Raw genomic sequence first — 7,463 nt, 5'->3', positions numbered from 1 at the left:
TAGTTGCTAAGGTACTCGGCTGCTGAGCCGAAGGTGGCGGGATTGAATCTCGGCTGCGGCGGCTGCATTTTCGATGTAGGCGAAAATGCTGTACGCCCGTGTGCTCAGATTTGGGTGCACGTTAAAAATTAACCCCAGGTGGTCAAAATTTCCGGAGCCATCTAATAATCATATGGTGGTTTTGGGACGTTAAACCCCACATATCAATCAACTGTTTTTTGCCTTGTTCATTATTTCACAATGTTTGTGCAGTGCACTCTCCAATTATCCTAACCCCTTCTCTTCTTTTTTTCATTTTGATATGCGTGCTTCATTTGAACTCCAGCTGACAAAAAGCTTTTTTGTTTCTCTTTCTCCACTGCGTTTTCTTCTGGATTTCTCATAACTATTATTACTATGACAGGTACTCAACAGACTTGAATGGCAAGCTCGAGGAGTCAACATAACCATCGAAGGCATTGTATTTTGAAATTATTTTGTTACGGCAGCACACCACCACTCCCACCACAATCATCATCATCATCATTAATGTCTACCTAAGGACGCAGGTCCCTCCCAATAATGTCTCGTGTGGGCTGGTTTTATTTATGCACGCGAGCTTCTTAACTTCATCTACCGACATAATCATCTACCAACATCTGCCGTGCTCAGCTCGCTTCCCACCCTTAATTCGATACACCATTCGGTCTCTCTCGGTGTCCATCTGTTACCTTAACTATAGAACGTTCGGCCATAAAGGGAACCTACAGCCCTGGTGAGATACACAGAGGCTCGCCACCAGAATAAAAGGTATCCCCTGAAAATGAAATGATGAAGAAGCTAAATAGATCGCATGCGTACTTTAGTTAAATGCGCACAATAATGTGCGCGGCGTGCGGTGACAACGTAGGCAGCACGTTGTAGATTGCGCGAATCGGTTCTTTGGCGGAAGAATACTTGCCGCGTGGAAAAACCAGAGACAAAAATACACGTGCAGACACTGTTGTCCTTGATTGACAAGTGGGGTTTAACGTCCCAAAACCACCATATGATTATGAGAGACGTTGTAGTGGAGGGCTCCGGAACCTGGGGTTCTTCAACGTGCACACAAATATGAGTACGCGGGCCTACAACATTTCCGCCTCCATCGGAAATGCAGCCGCCGCAGCCGGGATTCGAACCCGTGACCTGCGGGTCAGCAGCCGAGTACCTTAGCCACTAGACCACCGTGGTGGGGCTAGTGCTGTCCTTGAATACATGCATAAAACCTTATTAAAAGGCATGCACCTATACGTGCAGAAATTCAATATAACTGCGACAGTTGTGTGTCGTTTGTGTCAGAGATATATAGTTATTGGTGCACAATTTGCTCACCATCCTGTTACAAGCCTTTTGTTTTATCTTTTGTTCTTTTATCTTATACATAAATGACCTTTAATAAATGAATGACATGCTGATAGGTTACGGAACATCACTATAGGAGGGCTATGATGAGAAATGTAATCATACACGCAGTGGAAGTCCTCGACAACCCCCCATGCATAAAATGCACCACGAAACACAACGTAGAGAATTAAAATACCTTGTTCAGGCCAGCCAATCTCGCGATGCTTTTCAATGCACTATATGTAAGTTTCATCGCTGAAAGAGTCACAGCTTTTGCTATGCATTTATACAGTGCGGGCACTGAAGCTGGTCATAAAATGCGAGATAAACATACCTTTCCTTATACGAGCAGCGTATTCAGTTGTGATCTTTTTTTCCCTTTACTTTCATGTAAAAACTATCTTGAATTTCACGTGTAGTCCTATACCTGCGTGGTGTATACATAGGTATAAAATGTAGGGCATGACGATGGGGTGCCATAAAACTGAAAGTTACAGTCATGTGACCTTTCGTAATGCGGGTGCGCTGCAGACAGCTCATAACTCCCGGCTTGTACGAAGCCCAGTTCACAACTTCGACAGACATCTGTCCTCTCATTACGCCGATATAATAGCTTAGTCCGCTACGGGATCAGTAATCATTTGAGGTGCACGAAAAGGAACGATTTCATTAGTAGTTACCGTTGACAACGCCGCCGCCTGTCGCTTATCCACGCAACTTTGGCGTTTCACTGGGACGCATCTTGTTTGGCGGGCAACAATGTAACCAGGCCGAGGTGACAGTGCGCCAAACGAAGGTCCCACGCGCTGCAGTTTTGGGACGTATATATGTTGGATCGAGGCCAGGGACGTAGACATTTGCGGAACGCCGCGCTTACAAAACCGTGCTATGCTGGGGAGGGCAGTGGCGCAATCCTCGGCTCATCCCCGGCCTGTTTATCTCACGGCTACGGGCTGCCACTGCAGCTGTGCTCCCTTGCAATGGTTCATCGCCTGTGTGAGTGAATGAATGAGTGACCAAGTGATTGACTGCCCCAGTCGACTGGCTCCGGATATTCTCGGCGTCGCTGACTTAATCGGCTTGACTATTGCGTCATTCTCGATCATATATTTATGGTGTGTTCTGCGGCGGTGCCTCCGGGAATGCCGAGAAACGGGCAGATGACGAACGAAGGAAAAGATGGCAGATTCGATAGATTCGATAGATTGGCAGATTTGATAGATGGCAGATTCGATAGACCCCGCACATCGGGAGGGCGATGCGGGAGTGATGTTCGCAGATGACTTGCGGATGCATTCGCGATTTTGCTCCTAGCACCTCATCACGAAAGACAATCTAGTCAAAGTGACCGGTAAACACCTAGCTCATCGCATCGATCCTAAAACGTTGCTCTTTACCTGGGACGTAAAGCTAATAGAAAAGGCGACAGTTGCGCCGACTTTCAATGTCTCGCACGGTGAATAAATAAACGGCTCACGAGCCTCCCTCTCTCTCATGTGCTTCCTTCTTCAATAAATCGCCCGCTGTTAACGGACATGCAATGCAGTTACGTTACAGCGTGTGTCTGCACTGCGTTCCATTATAGCGTTTGTAGCATGCAGCGCGCCATTTGGTTGAATTATAATCTGCGCTGAGGACAGGTTTGACGGCCGGAGGCGGGGGGCTGCAGCATTTGCGGAGCGCGTTTTCGTTTACGAAACCTCGACGTTACCAAAAACGTTAACTCAGTGCGTGCAGTTCATTAGTTTTGCAGGAATGCCAAATTTGCCCAATTTACCTTTCGTCGATGGGTAAAAATAAAAGAAGAAACAAATTCGAGCCCTTCAAACGTATTCGACGTTGAATAATGCGAGGAAACGAGTTCACCAGAAAAGTCAGTCTAGACAAAGCTACTTCGAATTGAATCGATGCGTGGCGGGATCTAAATCAACAGATGCCTAGAGCGCGGTCAGCACTGACCGGTTCAGGTCCGGCTGCGAAAATAGAGCGTCTTTGAACTTTTCTCGGTAACGATCGCCAGATGTCACGCGCGTTCGCTAGGAAATCTCGGCGCTATAAATTTGGGCCTCCGCCTGTAGGCGTACCAAAGTGTTGCAGTGGCCGAATAGATGCTGGAGATGTTGGGACATCTTCAGGCAGGAAACAAACAAACAAACAAACAAACAAACAAACAAACAAACAAACAAACAAACAAGCAAGCAAACAAACAAACAAACAAACTGAAAGCATTGAAGGTGGCTCTTTCTTAAACCTGTTCAGATGGGCCAAAGCTCGCACAGTGGCAAGTGGAGCAAGCGATAAAAAGTAAGAAATCACCACGTTTTATACCTATACTTATCGATCTGTCTAAAACGTTAAAATAAAATAAGCCTAGCGACCTTCACACCTTGTCTTATCGCTCGGGAGGAGCAATCGAATGCGAGTGGCGTGCAGTCCGAATGGAGGCTGCACTTCCTATCCAGGTTTGAGTTTTCACACCAAAAAAGCAAACGCGAAATCGCGTGGAACCTGTACGCAGCCATTGGTGGATACGGTCGCTTTTGCGGTCTTCGTTGGTTGTGATTGATTGATTGATTGATTTGTGGGGTTTAACGTCCCAAAACCACCATTTGATTATGAGAGACGCCGTAGTGGAGGGCTCCGGAAATTTCGACCATGTGGGGTTCTTTAACGTGCACCCAAATCTGAGTACACGGGCCTACAACATTTCCGCCTCCATCGGAAATGCAGCCGCCACAGCCGGGATTTGATCCCGCGACGTGCGGGTCAGTAGCCGAGTACCTTAGCCACTAGACCACCGTGGCGGGGCTTCGTTGGTTGTGATGTATATGAACATTTATTTATTGTATTATTGACCTAACAAGAAGTAGCCGGTACCATTATCTGGTGCCGACATCTCTCGGTATATAGTCACCCGTGTCAATGAAATAAAAGAAGGGGGGGATGAACAAAAAGAGAGAAGGCAGGGAGGTTAACCAGGCACATGCCCGGTTTGCTACCCTACGCTGGGGGAATGGGAAGGGGACATAAAGATGAGAGAGAGAGGGGAAAGAGAAGAGAAGAGTGCGCTGTAGCTGTAGGACCTAGAGCAGCTGCGCTGCACCAGCGGGAACTTATGACGCTGCTGCCAGCAGAGGCCCACATCTGGGATTTTGTGGCATCGGGGCGAGATGCCAGAGCCTCACTCAGGAGTAACACCCGCCCCTGGTTTATGGAGAGAGCGTATTTTAAGGTAATGGCAAACAGTGAATGATAAAGTACAGAGCTATTTACGTTGCCGCCATGTTTCCATTTGCGAAAAGTAGCAGTGGAGTTCACAAGGCGTTTGTTCTCGGAAAGAACTCACCGAATACCACCAGATCTCAGATATTAGCCTCCCGATCTTGGAACTAAATATGTTGTGCAGGTCTAGTTATTTTAGTGGTTCGATGCATAAAACGGAGTTTATTTGGCTTATGAGGAATGTTAGTGAATTTTTACAGCTATAGTTTGACTGCACAAGTTTCAATACTGGAGCCTCTTTTTTTTTTTTTTTTTTTGGAGACTCAACTGCATATATGACTTGTGAACTCACTGGTCACAATTCGCAGCTCGGAATATGAACTTAAAACAATGTGTTGAAATATAGTTAGCGATTTATTTCTTTTAATTTTGACTGTACGCATTCAGTTGTTGCGAAGGTAATTTGAGCCTCTTGGGCCGATTCAATTCAAGCACGAGAACTGTGATGTGTGCCGCATGCATTTTTTTAAAAAACAACGTATGCAATGTTTAGAGGAAAAAAGAACACCTCATATAACATTGCACTTCCTTACTCACTACAATGTAGCGGATTCGCAATAAAATTTTCGTGTGCAGTCTCAGCACTGATGCGCAATGTAGCTAAACCGGACGTCGCCACTTCTGTGTACGAGATGGGAGGCGTACAGGGCCAAGAACTGTGTAAAGGAGTTGCTTCGCAATGCGAATGCGGCACCCGATATCGAGTCGCTGCAGAGTTGCCTTCGGTTCGAGATTGCGATCAATCTTAGCGCGTATCTCGCGTGAAACCTCGTTCATGACGCCCTCGCATCCTGAATGGGAGCCAAGATTAACGAGAGCGCCGCCACAAGCGGCCGGACGCTCTCCCGCCGAGGCGATCGCCACGTCTTCCACGGAATGCTCAACCAGTTCCGCAAAGCAGCCCGCAGCTGTAGAACAAGCATGTATATAGCAAAGCTCGGGGGCTCCCGCATTCGGCTCTGCTAAGCGAACACGTGATCTCGCATGGGCGCATCTGCTGTGTGTGTGTGCGTATCCTTGGTGGCGAAAGCCGGTCCCTGCTTCTTCCTCCACGCAGCTACTGCTGCTCGATACAAAGTGCGCTTTTAGAGGCGGAAACGAGAAATACAAAAATGTTGTTTCCTCGAGTCGGTGGTATACATATAGTGCGTTGAACCGCGCCAATTTTCTCCTTAATTATGCGCTTTGGGAATGCGTAAAGGGAATAGGAAGAAGATGGGCCTCAAGTACTCTTGAAGGAAAGTCAACCCGGCAACGTTTTGGGCGAGCTGCGTCTTAGCACAAGTGGCTCACGGCCCCTTGTTGCTGCAGCGTCACTCATGAAAAGACATCATGACGCTCGACACTTTATCAGGGGCATTAATAGCGCCTGTTACGTCGAAACCTCTGCTGTCCTCCTCATCAAATGAGCCCGGTGTGGCTCCGAGCAGCATCGATATTATGCGCATTGTGCTTTGATCAGCTTGGTTGCCCCATTAGCCACTCTCATTAGAAAACAGAATGTCAGATTGTCTGATTTCCCCCCCCCCTTTTTTTTTTTTTGCTGTCATTCGGAACAAGTAAGAGAGAGAGCCGTGGATGAACGTTTTCCCCTCAAGACGAGCGTGAAAGAGGGGCCACCTGGGCCGACCTTTTACGTGACCTCGTGCTTAACGGGCACGAACAAATTCATTACTAAACGCCGACCCCCAGCAGCGTGTCTCACAGAGCCCGTAGCTTACCTTATAATGCGTGTGCGCGCACGAGCCCTTGTTCTTAAATGTGAAGCATTTCTTAGAGAACTTCGGCGACATTGAACCCATCCATCCATCCATCCATCCATCCATCCATCCATCCATCCATCCATCCATCCATCCATCCATCCATCCATCCATCCATCCGTCCGTCCGTCCGTCCGTCCATCCGTCCGTCATCTATCTATCTATCTATCTATCTATCTATCTATCTATCTATCTATCTATCTATCTATCTATCTATCTATCTATCTATCTATCTATCTATCTATCTATCTATCTATCTATCTATCTATCTATCTATCTATCTATCTATCTATCTATCTATCTATCTATCTATCTATCTATCTATCTATCTATCTATCTATCTATCTATCTATCTATCTATCTATCTATCTATCTATCTATCTATCCGCCTATGAAAAATTAGTATGGCATAACATGACTGTATGACGAGAATAAGAGACTATAGTCATAACATGAAAATCATGAGATGGTTTTCATGAATGTCATGATTTACATGTCATGGTCTTGCTGCGCTTGCGGTGGTTTCGTTCACATGACATATTGCGAATCTGGTAGGGTGTGAAATGACTGCATCATGACCACTAGTGACAGGTCCTAACGTGGAAATCATGACATGCATGCCATGCAAGCACATGACTACATGCCACGCTCATGGTGCGCTTGCGGTCATTTCGCTAGCTTCACATATAACGAAATTCGGTATTACGTAACGTGATCGGACGACGATGGTAAATGGCACGCCCAAACATGATAATCATGACACGCGTGTGATGATTATCATAGTGCGGTCATAGTGCGCTCGTGGTCGTTTCGCTAACTTCACATATACCGAATTTGGTGTCATGTGACGTGAATGGATGACGAAGGTATATGACCGGTGCAAACATGATAATCATGGCATGCGTGTCATGTAAAAACATGGTTACATACCATGCTCATTGTGTGCTCGTGGCCGTTTCGCTAGCTTCACATATAGCGAATTCGGTATTGCGTGGTGTGAATGGACGACGAACACAAATGCCAGGCGCAGACATGATAATCATGACATGGAAGTCG

This window comes from Rhipicephalus microplus, chromosome X (genome assembly GCF_043290135.1).
Source record: "Rhipicephalus microplus isolate Deutch F79 chromosome X, USDA_Rmic, whole genome shotgun sequence".
NCBI classification, from domain to species: Eukaryota; Metazoa; Arthropoda; class Arachnida; order Ixodida; family Ixodidae; genus Rhipicephalus; species Rhipicephalus microplus.
The sequence above is the reverse complement of the archived record's forward strand: the minus strand, read 5'-3'. Positions refer to the sequence as shown.